We start from the raw sequence: 16,463 nt of genomic DNA, 5'->3' as shown, positions 1-16,463 counted from the left end.
TTTAAATGTCGGGTGAAAGCACGAGCCCAGGGTACATCTATCCACAGAGCATTAGTACAGTAGATACAAGAGATCGTAAAAATATGGGCAGAGGCTGGCGAGAAGCCATTGTCAGCAACAGCAGAATTTATGCTGAGTGCTGTTCCATTGTTCAATGCACACAAGAGGTGAGGCGAGGGTGATGATGTGTGTGTGATTGTTAGCACACTAGTGCATGCGTGTGAAGAAGCGGTTATTCCGAACTTTGCCGTAATGTGGTATATTTCTGTCAGGCATCCACAAAGAACATGCTATCACCTGCTGTTGTTGCTTTCTTCTGCTTTTGCATCGGAAAGTTTTGATGCATTTTTAATTCCAGTGGTTACCATGGCAATGCAGAGTTCGCCTTTTTTTACTCAGGTGCTTGGGAAGGGAAGGGCAGGTGCATAACTGGGACCCAAGGTGACATGAGCTGAAACGCGTTCAAATGATTCAACAACTGCCAGTGCCCAGAAGCAAGGTCACAACATGTCTATTCTTATTCAGATGGAATAAACTTAACACACAAAAAACAACCTTATTATACCTGCCAGTTTCAGTATGAAGATTAAAGATGAATTGTTTGAAATAAAGGCCGAGCCCTTTATTTACTTCATCATCTTTTATTAGGCCTTTATCTAAAATTTTCATTGTTATTAGTAAGACGTCATATTTTTCTACAATGCCTTATTTCAGTGTCTCAAAACAAAATCTGGAATGATGCATATAAACACCTGTAAAAGCTTGTTTCCAGATACCTGTGTGTATATATGTGAGGCAACTGAAAATCTATTAATTCCTATGGGGAGCCAAGTAATCAGGGCGATTACCCTGCATGTGAAACACTGCGTCTCTGACAAACACCAAAACCAGTACAACATATTTAAGACAGCATGGCCATTTCATTGAACTGATTAGATAAATATGATACAGCCTGGAATCCCTAATCTTTGGTATACACATTATTAAGACAGGTATGCGTTTGTTTAGTTTGGTGTATTTTTGCATGGCCCCTCGATTTCTACTCCACTCCGGCCATTATAAAATGTCTTGCTTTTAAATGAATCCCAATTTTTATTTGAGGAAATATAGTAATTGTGCTTTGTCGACAATGAAAAGGTTTTCACTTGTCCTCTACTTTACAGAAAACTACAATCCATTAGGCAAAAATCAAAAGATCAAAAGTTAGACTTGTAAGAAATCAAAGATCAAACTGCACTGATCTCACAAAAAAACAGTTCACGGTTGTCTGGATGATATCTGCCCTAAATTTAGCTGAAATAGTATGTTCTATGTATGATATCTATTTGGTCATTGATTCATCAAGTTCACACCCTTGAGGACTGTGTACAATGAATCATCTCAATAGATTCTGACCAGAGATAAATGACCAGGTTCAAAGGTCACTGATTGTGAGGGGGGATGTGAGGATGAGAGTGCAAGGGTAGTGAAACAAATATAACACTCAGCAAATGAAGGAAAAGAAGAGTCACAAAGTAATTTTATGAAGATATGCTTCTAAAAGCAGTAACACATCGTGCAGTCTTGCGAAAGAAAAATAAATCTCCTCTGGGCCATCGGAGAGCCAAAGTTACAACTCTGTTTCCTAAAGATCGGTGCAAATTTTACTGTCTTGCCATTTCCTGTCCAGGTCATATTTCGAATCTTTTCCAGAATAATTGTAGCTGGTGTCAGCTGAGTGTTTGTTTTGGTGATGTGCCAGTAGCACCCAAAGCGTGTCTGAGAGAAATGGGAAAAGCATCTCCAAGGAAGACAAAGCATTACTGCACTAAGCCTCAAGGGTCCCTCAGGCCATATTCTAAGTAGGCTAGAGGGTGCATATAGCCCTGTACACTCCATTTGTAAGTTCTATGGCTTCCATTGGTTGGAAATGGCTGACTAGATGCTAATAAGCTTGCTCTGTCATGCTTAGACGGTCAGACCTGGTGCAACTGCATGTTAAGATAAAGAGCCTACATTTGGTAATGCCAAATCCCAAAGGTCCTAGATCCCACTTGAGTTTTAGCATATAAATGAGCATACAGAAAGTAATGCAAATATATTTCCAGCAAACTTTGTCCATCCTTCTTCCCCTCTACTCAGACTTTGGGAGAAACTTCTCACTCAACATAAATCCATCTCGTACCCAAGCTGGTGTTTCTGCCTGGAGATAGCTTTTGTTCATGGCTGGCTGGCCTTACATTTTGTGGTTGGTGATTGGCAGTGTCCAGTGGGCCAGTTCCTTTAAGACTCCCCCTGCTCTGTCTAGAGGTCCTCTGCTATTGATTTCCTGCTTGCGCTCGCTGCTTGACCTGCCAATCAATGGTCAGAACAGTGGGATGTCATTGCGAGCAAGTTGACGACGTGTGATGTTTGGCAGACATGTAACTGATGGCACTGAACGAGCACCACATATTAGGTGCAGAGTGAGAAAAAGAGACAGCGAGCTGGGAAAAACATAGCTGACATTAAACTTCAGAGTTAGAGACAGAAAAAGTGAAGTTAATCTTAAATTAAAAAGCAATGAAGTGCTTATACATTTTGGAGAGAGATTCTCTGAAATTCTATCATTTCTGTACTGAGTCCCTAGGCTATGTTTCAGTCATGGTTATTTTCTTTCACTGTAAAGTGCATCAAGTGTGACCTATTGTACTCATTCGATTCAAGTAACAAGTGATTAGCTGTGAAGAATAAATCTTTGAAGAAATGTATCTGAACTGCAAACACTGGAGTAGAACAACTGAGAAACATCACACACCCCAGAGGTTTGCTTTTGAATTTTGGAGATAGGCTTCAGGGAGGGCTTGAATAAATAAATAACATTTTCTTGTAAGTACCACAGCGTGTGGAACACATCTTTCTTATTCAGTGATTTTGTGGCATTGCCACTCAGAGTGCTCTTTGTGTGACAGCTGACTTCCTGAGACACTGGCAAGCAAATTCCTGTGGCAGTGATTAAAACACTTGGGTTACCACATGAATCCCCTCAAACCTAACTAAAACTATCTTGTTCTTTTGCTTTTTTCCCTTCTTAGTCAGTACAAAGGAAGTTGCGGGAACCAAAGCTGTGCTTTTGACTTTGAACCTAAATGGATTTAAAATATTCAAGTATTTTTTAGAGGAAACCTAATCTCAGCTGTCTACAACGTCTCAGATTTGGCAAAGCATAAATAGGGGAAAATATTTATAAGATCTACCTCCATTGCTTTGTGACCAATATATCAATCAGATACCAGCATGTACACACAGAAGCGGAATATCTTCTGTTAAACTGGCACAAATAAGGTAAACATGAAAAAAAAAAGACAAATCCTGATTCTAAATTTCAAAACTGGTACGTTTCCCTATAAATCTATATATGCAACTTAAAAAAAACAAAAACATTTTTAACTTACTTACTCTCCCATTTCCAAATAACAATGCAAGACCTTCATTAACACTGGGTTTAAAGTAATTTGTTCTCAGAATTACTGTAAAGATAGTTTCAGTATTTATCTACACCTTTTCAATTTCTACCTTATAATCCAAAACAAACTTTTCAAAACAGTGTTACGTAGTGATGAAGTGAAGCTTGTGGGTTACAGAATGTATAAGAGCCTAATTCAATTGTAAAATACAAAGACTATTCAACAGGAGAGCTAAAGATGAAATTCCAGACATGATATTCAAACAATTTAGCATAATTCAAGCTGTAAATGTTGTTGCTAATTATCTTCTGACATAGTTAACAGAGTTAAGCAAGAAAACATAATTAATTTTTCATCAGCTTGTTGTTGTAATGGTTGCTTCTCTCCATTAATGTGTCCTTCTGTAATCCTTATGGACCAGTCAGCATGAAATATATATCCCCATAAATACTTTAGCGTTCTGCTGATGTCTGCTTCACACCCCACACTTCAAGAAGCAACCCTTTAAGTGTGTCAAAACAAAGGATTATCCCAGACATATAAAAAACTTACTTATCCCAAAGATTTATCAAGCAGATATTTAATTGCTGCTTATTTGCTCAGTGTTAAGATTTTATTTCTCAGTCAAACTTGTACTTTCTAAACAAGCGATTTTGAAACTTTTTTTTATTTTTTCAATAATTTTGCAAGGATGGCCGAGGCAGATGTTCAGCTGATACAATGCTATTTTGTTGTCAAGGGTACTTGCGTCAGCAAAATCAAACGGCGGTAGACCTAGCATCAAGTTGTCTGCAAAGGAAACACTTTACCCACAGCTTCTTTGACAGTTATGAGAAACCGCCATTAGTGCATTATGCATAATTGTACACGCACTACTATCAAGTGTCAGTGAAAGACAACGAGCAGAGCAGCTCTCTGTTGACGATTGCACATTTGTTGTTGTGAACCATCAGCATTTCTCTATGTAAATTGAGTTGCTACAAAGGGCCATTTTCCAATCTGCTGCCATGAAATCATTCTACCTACCCCTGGTAATGACCAACCTTGGAAGCGGATTTCCACTCAATTTATTTTATGAAAGACAATAGTCTGTGAAATACAAATCTCCAACCTAGAAAAAAAGGCTTTTAAATACAGATTCTTATTTCTAATATTCTTTAATGGGCAACAAAACACCTGTGTCAGTGATAATGGATAGTGGGCATAAATGTGAAAGTAAGTACATCATTTTGCAAAGCTCATTATTTTTAGGAACACCTTACACAAATATCTTTCTCTTACCTGGGGTTTTGGTTCAATTAAGCTGCTGAAACCACATAAAAACCTCTCCAAGTGTCTTTTTATAGGTGCACAACTTATTGATTGACTTTAGAGTGTATACTCACCCACAAGTCCCAGTCAAACACACCTACCCTGCCTGTCTCTATCCTATGAGTCTATATACACACACACACACACACGGAACTAATGCAGATAAAGTAACAGAGAGTGCATATGACTCCTGTTAAGGGTATCAAGGTCATCTTGAGTGAGGAAAAGAAAGAGGAAAAGAAAAGATCTCAGAGGAATGCACACCCTCTCTCAATCTCACAGTCTTTTTGATTAGTTCTCTCTGGTTGCTTTGATCAACAGCTCATCATTCATGATTGGCCATGATGTGTACTTGACAGTCCAGTGTGTGATTAGACAAGAAAAGAGAAGCATAGCAGAACATGGAGCAGGAAGGCTGCGGGGCACCCTTCCCATCAAGACGTGCTCCAGTGTAATTAGACATTAGCACCCAGCAGGAAGTCTGCTAACATGAGCTGAACCCCGATTAGAATGATTATCAGAGATAATTCACTTTAATAAGTACATAACAGACCACCGGACTCACGCAAGTAGAGATAAAACTGGAAGCTTTTGTAATTACTACTTAATTGGTGCATGCAGGGCAGCTGATTTTAATGTAGGGTTTCAAAAGACAAGCCTTACATTTCATCTAAAATATTGGAATTTGTCATCAACATCTTACTGGCCAGAACTAAGTTGAATCACCAAGCATTGTAAGATTGTATGTATCAATTTTTTATCTGTACATTCAACTGTATTTTTTTTTTCAAATACCAGAAAAATATTACAAATGCAGTATAGTACAATACAGACACAATAAAAGGCATTTTCTAATAAAGCTACATGTAGCAGAGACACAATGAAATTCAGATCTTATGATAAACGCTACAATTGGTACTTTTTAGTCTAAGTGCATTCAGCTTGACATGGGAAAAATGCTCACAATATTATGGCAAAAAGAGCGTCTTTGTTGGAGTGAAAAGAAACCCCTGATGGCCACCTCAGAGATAGTGCTCTTTAATATCGAAGGCCGTTAAGCGTAGCTCGAAGCTACAGACATTGACAAGCTAGGCCTGTCGGGACCCGAGGAGATAAGCGTGGCACACTGACAAATACAGCACTTGACTTTTCTTGATCATCAGCTACAGCTGCACAGGGATTACAAAGTCAATGGTTGTTTTTCTATTTTAATACAATATCTATTTAGAAGTAAGAAGAAGAAAAGAAAAAAAGAACATTCCACTCCCAGAAGAGTGGGATCAATCATCAACTAATTTTACTGGACTGCTCATGTGAGACACAGCTGGGAGCCCAGGCTCCCCAGACAGGCCTTAGTGTGCAGGGCTGCTGCTCCGAAACACTGCATTAGGGTTTACAAGCATGATTAAACTGTTTGTGTTTTACAACACATGCCTCTCCACACATACTGACAAAGTGAATACAATATAAATGCTGTTAAAATAAAAACCTGTGGAAGAAATTTCCTAAATAATCAACTATTAATCCATAAGAGTGCATTTTCTGTTTTAAAGATTAAAATGTAACGGAGAAGAAGAAATTTAAAAACAAAAATGTGTTATAACAGAGAAAAATCAAGTTGCAATGTTTTCCACAATTTTTTCCATCTTCTTACATTCTTTCCATCTCTTGTGGCATTATCTGATAACACCTACAAGGACACCTCATAATGATTTCTCCCCAGGGTGCAAGATAATACCTGCTGTCAACTTTCCTTTTGTTTCTTCTTTCTGCATGTTGAGTCACAATGCTGTCATGCTCTCATAGTGCTGACCTCTTATGAGACCACACTTATTAAAAGCTAATTCTACTATATTTACCTTATATTTAAAAAAGAAAACAAAAAATGCTGGACCAGTCTTTGACTGGACTATGTGTGCTTGCTTGTGGCCATGATAAAATGTGAATTACACTTGCCCCTGCGACGTTTGACTCCACAAGATGTTTGAGTTGCTTGTCTTGCCCCATGTTATGTGAAAATGAAATCTTTCCAGTCAATTATGCCAGCAGCAGTGAGCGCCTTGACACTTTAAGGCAGACACCGACATGTACTCCTTGCTACCTCATAGACACACACACACACACCCGCATATATAAACAGTGACACATAAAATCATGAGATTTTCAACTCGGGCGAACTGGTAGAAGCAAAATCTTATGTAAAAACTATGCATCCCCCAGTGTTCTGTCATGCACAGTTCTAATGATTCACTGGTGTGGAAACGGTTATAAAATATTGCACAGACACAATGAAACATGGACCCTTGGAATTTTTTCTTTAATGCCCTGAGTCAGATTTATATCCGTTTTTGTGTCTTCGATCAAATATTACAATTAAGCATGCTGTGCTTTACAAAATTTTTTTACATATTCCCTATGCAAATCTGTATGGACTGAGATTTTAAATGTACAGCTGATCTCATTCAACAGCCCTCTGTGGATTTTGCCATGTTAACTTATATCTGTACCACTTACAGAAAATATAGCTTCATTCCAAGAGGACATGCAGCTGATGAGAGACACATCTGTGGGGGGAAAAACAACAACAATGAATTACTTGTAGAGGATGAGCAAGAAGAAATGTCTTTCTATTTTTGACAGCTACTGGTGGACTGCAGCAACTTTCAAAGAGTTTTATGTGCTGGCTATAAACTTATTCCACCGCTGCATCTAGAAAAATGTCTGATGCCCATTAGACCTTTCAAACTTTGATACAAGTCAATAGATGCAGTGGAATCCCATTAAAAGAGCAAAGGAAAAGGTGGAATGAGCAACTCGGCACATTCCTGAACGTTATAAGCCAGTTTACTCTTTCTTATACTGTTGCTGGCAATTATATGAGGTTTTTATGTTATAAATATTTTTGGTATGACACATAGATTTACTTTCAAGGAATATCTTTTTGTAATATGCCAAAATTAACTGACCTCTCAAAGTTATAGGCCACAGTCATTCATATTGTGTAAGTAATGTCAATTCTTCATGGTACTTTTTAATTAAGAGTTCTGAAATACAAAAATATATCCAGAAGTCTGTCAAGGTTGTTAGTTTGCTAGAGGCCAAAATCATTACTCATTTAACATTAGAGTGGCCACATTTTATGACTGTTTTGAATTGAGAAATGAAATGTAATTAAATATCCCTCAGTGACATTTTGTACAACTGCAAATAAAGTAAACAAAATTATAGAAAGGCCTCATGATTTAGTTAGAGCCACGTGCCAAAAAGGTTTCCATTTTTGTGTGAATCTCCAAGACTGAGCAGACTCACAAAAATCAATTAACCGACGATTATAAAAATGTACTTTACCTTTTCAAAAGAAAAATTATGCAGTCTCAATGTCCTGGAAACTCCCAAGTGCTAGAAATGTCAGCTATTAGTCATCATCTCATACAGAAAAAATAAGGTCAATTTTGTTGCATTATCTTTAACAAGTTAAACGTATACTTTAGTGGAAAATACATGTGTAGCTGCTCTGAATATATACTATTATTTTTTTTTTTATAATCTTTACATGAATGTACCAAATGGAACATTCTCATCTCATCTGTACACTAGAGACATGAATCTCTGCTTGCCTCACGAATGGATTAGAATTCACTAGTTCACCTACCTAAGTATTGTAAAATGTCACATACAAGCCAGTCGCCTCTGATGTCCACAAATCTCATATAATGGCTATTTGACTAGCTTTACTCATTAAAGTGCATGTAGAGCCATTATAGTAAGGAACAGTCTGCTTACACCAGGCTCCAATAACTTCAACAGGTAGCCAAAGCCTAAGGTTCTCTACAAGCAAAATGTCCATAGGTTCTTCTCTCTGAAAGCTGCCAGAGATTTGGCGATTCTCCTCCCTAACTCAGAGTAGAAGCATGAAGTTTAATAACACCTCATTAATTATTGACTGACTAGTAAGAGAGGCTGCATACCTTGAGGTTGCAGACGTTTGGTCCGGGCAAAAAGACAGATTTACTTACCATGTGTATTTCAAAATCCAAAGTGAGTCCAGATTCATTCTTTGCTTCTTCTACTCCTTCTTCCATCACAATGCGTGTAACTTTACTGTTCCAGTGAGGAAAGTCATGGTTTTTATGCAATAGTTTAGTGCAGGCTTCAAATTCTTGATGTTTCGTCTCTACATCGATAAAGAATTGCTCACGCCCACATCGAGATGCATCTTACAATGAAAATATTTTCACTCTTCTGCTGCATACAGCAAATGATTTATGTTCACTGGAACAGCTACCCTGTTTAATTAATGTTTAATTGTTTTGAAGCTTTAAATTAAATCTTTGTTTTTAGCTACATAATTCACACGTGGATGGAGCTGTGATACATCCTGCAATAAATATTTTTTCCTATCCTTTTATTCAATTACAATTTTGTAATTTGCACATGGACATTCATCAATATGAGATTGGGAGTGCAGATACAATATTTACATTCCAGGCAGCACCATGTCTCCGTTTTTGTCTCACTCACAACCACATCCTTGCCAGCTGCCGTGCAGCTCCTTGATCATTCTGCCATTCACTGAACTATGGTTGAGGACTTTACAGCAGCATCTAAATTTGAAACCATACCCATGTTATAATCATTATGGTAATGCACCTATTTAAGATACTCCCACTCTAAGCCTCGAGACCAGTGGAGCAGCACAAAGAACTGTCGAACTAAAAATGTTTAAAGTTTGTTCAAAAGGATGCTACATTATGAGCTAGAGGCTTTTCCCTTTTTTACTAAAGTGGCCTGAAAAGTTACTAAATCTATTTGTCAACAGTGTAACCTGTAACCTGTGTGAGCGTTTTTCCCACACATGATTTTGCATTGATTTGGTGTGTATAAGCATTACGAGGGGAGGGACCAATGTAAAGTATGTGTTTGTGTTAGGAAGTGATTGGGTGAAATACTGCTCTGCACTCAGTTCTAAAGTAGTAGATCTTACATTTTCGGATAGACCACAAAATAAGTTTAGGATTAAGTTGCTAAATGTATTTGGGCAGCCATTTATATACCTGGGTGGTATTCAAATGGATCAAGTTTTCATCATGTCATAAGTGCCCCTTTAAGCTGAGTTGAGCATATACTTTTATGGGTAAACTAGGCCACAACCATATTGTTAAGATGCATTATTCCAGTTTGGAGAAACCGGTTTTGGTCGAGTTATTTTTTCAGACAAACGTGTTGACATGCATTTTAAAATTCCGGTTTTGGTCAGATTACCACAAAAACTCAGTTTTCTTTTGTGATATGTACATGTGCTTTTTGTGTAAGAAAACTTGCTAGCATAATCGAAAACAGTTGATTTATGAAAACAATTTGTTTGTATCGATTAAAACGAAAGCAAATCTGTTTCATCTAAAGGAAAATGGACTCAGAGATTCAGCTGAAACTTGTGTACATTTGTGCCTGAGAGAGAGAAACCTTGCGAATAATAAAGAAAGTATAAATCAAGTATTTACCAAACGATGTAACTTCTTTGGTCTTCTGAATTTTTTTTTAAAGTATAAGTAAGTAGGTAAGAAGTGCATCACAAAATACCAACATTTCTTTCATAAGTCCTAACTTTGTCATGCAACAAAACGGTACCCTATAGTACACCTCAAAGCAGTACAAAAACTTCTGAGGATGATGGGCTATAAATTATATAACTCTCAAATTACTCACTACCAGGATGATCAGAGCATGCAGAGGTTTGATCAAAGCCAAAGGTGGTTTCTTGAAGACTCAATAATTAAATCTCTCTTTTATTGACCTGCATATTCCCCTAAAACAGATTCTTGCTTTATCTGACTTTATTGTATATCAATCATTTTCACTTTAACAAAAGTTGTGCTGCATAACGTGATATATTTTGTGCATGGACCAAAACTGATCATTTAAAAAGGATTCAAGTCAGTGTCAAGTTATGAATCCCAACTTCAGCAAATTCATTTGATCTATTTCAACTTTAGAACAATGTCTTGCAGAATGGGGCAAACTTAGGCTCACCATTAAGTGTAATACTCTCTCAAAAAAATGATGATAAAAACATGATGTCTTCTTCTGTTGACTGGTTTGGCAGAAGAGAGATGGATGAACACACACGAAAAAATGGAAATATATGAAGAAAATTTTTTTAAACAAAGCCCAAACATGAAATATGTATTTAAGGAATTAAATCATTTTAGTCTTCTGGCATTCCTTGACTTACATTAAGTCATGCTTAATGTTATCCTATACCATTAATATTGATATGACAATAATGACTTCATGGCATGACTTTAGCAGCTCTTCATATTGTTACAAAACCTTCTCAAAACACAGGACTGGCAATGCAAGTGATAAAAAAAAAAGGTCAGCAATGACCCAGAGTAACTAGATTAAAAAATCTAAAGCTCTAAAGTTCCAACTTTTTGTAAAACTAAAATGCAAGTGCCTATTAATACATCACAATTCCCAATAAAGCAGGACTCATTCACATATCTAAGCTATTTGCATAATAAACTGAGACTGAAAATATCCCATTAAGACAATGTGTCAACTTGGGCTTGCTAAAAGCATTTCAAGACAGTCGTCAATTTCAGCTAATCAATACATTCCCGATAGGTCATGATAAATTAAAAGAAGTCCACCTCTGGATTAGAATAAATAAATGATTTTACAATTGCTTCAGTTGGTCAGGTCAAGGTTATGTGCTCAAACAAAGAAGTCAGCTAACTACCTGAATATACCAGCATAAAACTGAAATAAAATAAAAGCATAAAAGCATGAAAATATCAGCGTTCATTCAGTCTCAATTTGTCTGAGTGGTTAATCCAAGATATGACATAATTTTCCAACAAAGACTGGCCACCACAGAGTCAGGACCTTTAGACCACTGAGGATATTTGGGGCATGATGGGAAAGTAGACATACTTTCCTATTATCAACGCAAATATCGAAAAAAAAAAAAAATCAGTGCAATTTTGGACAATAATAGATGCTGTGACATTTTCATATTTTACATAAACAATGTCAGACCAAATGCTTCCTAAAATCAAAACTGAAGGTGATCTTACAAAACATAGGTAATTTTTTTCTTCCTTTTTTCTTTATTTTTTTGGCCAGGTAGTGTACGTAGCTTAAGCCAAATATTTAAGAGATTCCTTTGGCAGCAGAGATAGCTGAAGCTTAGCTAAAATTCCAAACCCTGCAGGCATGCATGCTGACGCTGACCACAAAATAAAGCAGCTGGAAGGTACAACTGTAAAATTTGACTCCTACTTACATTGCTTAAGCTTGGAACCACGTGTTTTTTTGTATCGCTTTCATGCTCCGAATATTTGCAAGTGAACCTAAACAGTTCGAGGATAAGTAATTGCAACCTCAGCTCCTATTTATTTGCTTAATTCCCCAAGGATTTGGAAAGCAAACAGCAACATTATGAAGACTTCCATTCAATGTTCATGTTTTCTTTTTTCTGTCATCTCAACTTTTATTTATTACCAAGAAATCTTGAAAAGCCTCTTATTTAAAAATTTCCAAACACTCAGATCAAAGTATGCTTAATGTTTGCTAAGAAACTCCCCAAAAAGATCTTTAGACAGACAGATTGAGGTTAAAAACAGAGCTAGGGCAAAGGAACAAAAAAAAAAAAAGAAAGAGAGAGAAATAATTCATATACTGTATTCAACATTTTTAGAGTCAATCTCTTCTTTGAAGTCCAAGTGGTTTGACAGTTAATAAAGTGGACACTGCTGTCAGTTCCGTGTACCATACCAGGACAGAGCAAATGCAGAACAAATAAAAATCAAAGTCTTTCAATTGATATGCATTGGATGTATCCCCACTGTTCTGATAGAGATGCCTCTCCAAACAGTGGTTTGAAGATAACTGGCAGGCCTAGCTGTGCTTGCTGGAGTGATAAAATAGCAGCAAGGGACATAGGGTCACCGTATTGATATGAAACTTGACAAATCTTGTTCCTTGCTTTTACTACCCAAGACAAGGTATGTCCACGGAGAGAAAGCGAGCTACAGAGAAAGTGGGAGGAAAAGAAAGGCAAACAGAACTGGTGCCTCGTGTTTATTGCTAATGGACTACAATGGTTGTGTATGTATGTGTATGTGTGTGTGTGTGTGTGTGTGTGTGGGTGGGCGCACGTGTGCTAGCAGAAACGATGGGGACTTGGTCCAGGACTGATGAGATGCTTCAGGGATAATGCCAGGCATAGAGTTGATATGTGATTTGGGAGAAAGCTTTATGCAATTTTTTACTCATTATTCTTAATCACATACTTCAGCATTTTCTTCACACTCCCCACAACTGCCCCCCACCCCCACCCCATTGCTCCCATTCTTTCTGCCGCCTTCTCATATCCTCAGTCTGGAGGCTGACAGTGACAAATAGAGGAACACCACAGCAGTATCTCCACATGACTGGAGGGACAAATTATAACAGGTTATTTTCCTCTTCTTTTCAAAATCCATGGTTATTCGTGTGAGTCTGTAGAATATACAAAGTCTTTCATCTTAAATCCTTTATGACAATCTATGGACAATAATGCATTGTTAGTTCTCAAATATTGCTTGGTATTTCCACACAATTACGTGTCCTTAATATCTGACAGCTGACTCTCACAACAGTGACTATGATGCTCAACGTGCTCCTCATTGAAAAGACAAGAGGATACATACATATAAGCATATAAACTTAACAATAGTTACAACTGAAGAAAAAAATCTTTTGAGGTAAATTTTCTCAATCAAACAACACTGAAAACATTCACACACCGAGTCTACAGGCTTTCCAAACACTTAACATTCATCCTGTGCATCTGCTTAAAAAATGAGTGGTATGTCCTGATTCAGTTATAATCTTTTGCATCCATCTGCCATTGTTTGACAATCCATATTGTTGAAAAAGTGTTAGAAATTACCCTCAAGGTTAGTTCCTTTGTATGCACTATGAGTGGCCTATTAAAGATCTTCGTTGTCACACATCTACAAAATTATTAAGCACTTTGGTTGTTTAGTGAATCTGTTGGCGAAAAGAATATTTGATATATCTTTTCATTCAGTTATTCAGAAAATAGTTCTCTCAGTCAGCCAGTCAGGGGTAAAGGACAAATCTGTATTACAAGGTGTGGGTCCCCATCAGGCGAATAACTCATAAACATGTCATCTCTTCTTCAGGGAAAGCGCCGGGCAGCTGAGATGCCACGCTAGACAGGAAACTAGTGGACTGCATAATTTTCTTCGCTGCAACTGACACCTTTTCCATATGTAAGCAGTAGACTGGGCTTAAGTGTGATGGCTATGCATCATTATGCCTTGGAAATAGCGGGTGCAAAAGTGCACTCGCAGTGACTGGCTTACATTTGACAGTTGGCCTTGTTCTACATTAGTCACATCAATTCAAATCCCCTCTCTCAACAGAGCAGGAGATCAAGTGCCAAAGACTTCAGTAACTCAAAGAAATAATTCATGTGTCTAAGACAACTCAGATTTAAAAAAAAAAAAATGCTTTACAGCTGTTGATGTGATACATTTCCTTGTAACCATTTAAGAAGGGACTGTAATTATCACTATTTTATTGTGCCACTCAACAAAACAGTCAAATTAACACCTGTCTGTCCAGACTCATGTGTGCATATATGCACATATACAGTATACGCACATACACACATACACACACACATAAAGTAAAAATCATATATCATAAATCTTAAATCATATGTATATATATATATATATGATTTTTTTACTGCTTTATTCAATTATGGAATGATTTCATTTGCCTTCTTGTGATTCTATGTAGCTGCAAAACACTTCGAATTGTATGTATGAATTGCGCTCTACAAATAAACTTGACTTACCTAATATTAAAGTGATTTATATAGTATACATATAAGTATATGTAGAAAATAGACATAGAAGCTACACGATTGCTTCACACAAGAATCCCAAAAGATCCATTAAAAAACACCAGTTTCAAGGTTGACACACAAAAGTTTCACCAGTTCCGTTCAGTGTCTGATGTAATGCAAATTACAGTTGTAATCAGGGCATCAAGGCTTGTGTTGGCACATACACATAGCTGAAAGAAAGGTGTGCTGTAATTTTAGCGAATCATGCATGAAGAATCACTTTCAAAAAAAGTAACATAAATTCTTTTTTCTAATAGAACAGGTTCCTTTTTGTTAAACATGAGCTTTTCTTTCCACCGTCGCCTTGTGTTTACTCAGGACAAGGGAGTGAATTGAAGAGATGCTTCGATGCAATCTGTTGGTTTCCTTAGCTAGGTAACTTTATTTTTAATTGGCACTGTATCTTCTTCTTCTTCTTTATCCTCGCCTCTCCTGTTATCAGGGGACACCACAGCGAGTCGATCTTGCATCATTGACTTGGCACGTTTTACGCCGGATACCCTTCCTGACGCCACCCTCACCATTTATCCGAGCTTGGGACCGGCACTACAAACTGGCACTACACTGGTTCGTGCTCCCCAGTGGCTGGGCGCACACACTTAATTGGCCCTGTATGAATTCCACAAATTTGGATTCTAATACATTTTATGTGATTGTATTATGATTGTATGATAGTAAAGTGGATTATAATTGGCTTGACTTGGACTGCATCTTTGAACTGCCTTCAGATTAATTTTGTTATGATTTGGCACTATACGATTGAATTGAAATGAAGTGACTCAATAGAATTGAACTGACCCTATTCTTTCGGCCACTACCCAAATCTCGTAGCCATGGGTGAGGGCTAGAAAAAAGATGTACCAGTAAACAAAAAGCTTCGACTTGTGGCTCAGCTTCCGCATCAACCACGGACCGGCACAGTGTCCTTATTACTGCCGATGAGGCCTCGATCCATCGGTCCGTCTCTCCCTCCAACATAGCATCACTCGTGAACAAAATCCCAGGATACTTAAACTCCTCCGCTTGAGGCAGAGACTGAACCCTGACCCAGTGAGAGCACTCCACACAACATAACACAACATTGTTTTCATGAAAAAAATAGATAAATGAAACCAGTTAAGGTACTCAATCTACAGACAACTCAACTTTATCAGCTGTTCTTTATTCATATTCTATAGCATGTGCCAGTATTGAGGGTCATTGCCTACACCCACTCCACTGAAGTTTGAAACTCTGTACACAGTAGGGCTGAATAATATGAAACAAAAAAACGTATATCTGTATTTCCATTAAAAAACGTCAATAAATGTAAAATAATTGGATATTTATGTGCACACTTTTGGCTGGTACTGTACATATCACTATTTTTTATAATATAAATAAAATAACACCAATAGTAGTTAGAATACAAAGCATTAAAGCATCACAACAGAATTGGGCAATTTTATTTGCTCTTTGGCTTCTCATACAATTGTAGGGTGCAATGTCACTGTCGTGACAGCAAACCTCCATCTGAGCCGTGCATATGCACAGGTATACATGTGAATTTATTGACATGCTGAAGAGACCGACACCTTCAGGAGCGATCAAAAATGTAAAGTGACTATGTGGTATAATGTAAGTGAATCTAACATAATATTGCATATTTGTATATACTATGATACATGTGATGACCAATAGTGCAAAAATAAAATGTTCCAGTTAATCTGTTATACAGTTTGCTTTTTCTGATTGACATTTTTTTTAAGGAAATGAATATGGCATGTGTGTGAAATCAATACATTTGCAACATAATGCAC

The sequence above is a fragment of the Leuresthes tenuis genome, unplaced genomic scaffold (genome assembly GCF_036924035.1).
Source record: "Leuresthes tenuis unplaced genomic scaffold, fLeuTen1.0.hap1 SCAF_7, whole genome shotgun sequence".
In the NCBI taxonomy this organism is placed as follows: Eukaryota; Metazoa; Chordata; class Actinopteri; order Atheriniformes; family Atherinopsidae; genus Leuresthes; species Leuresthes tenuis.
The sequence above is the reverse complement of the archived record's forward strand: the minus strand, read 5'-3'. Positions refer to the sequence as shown.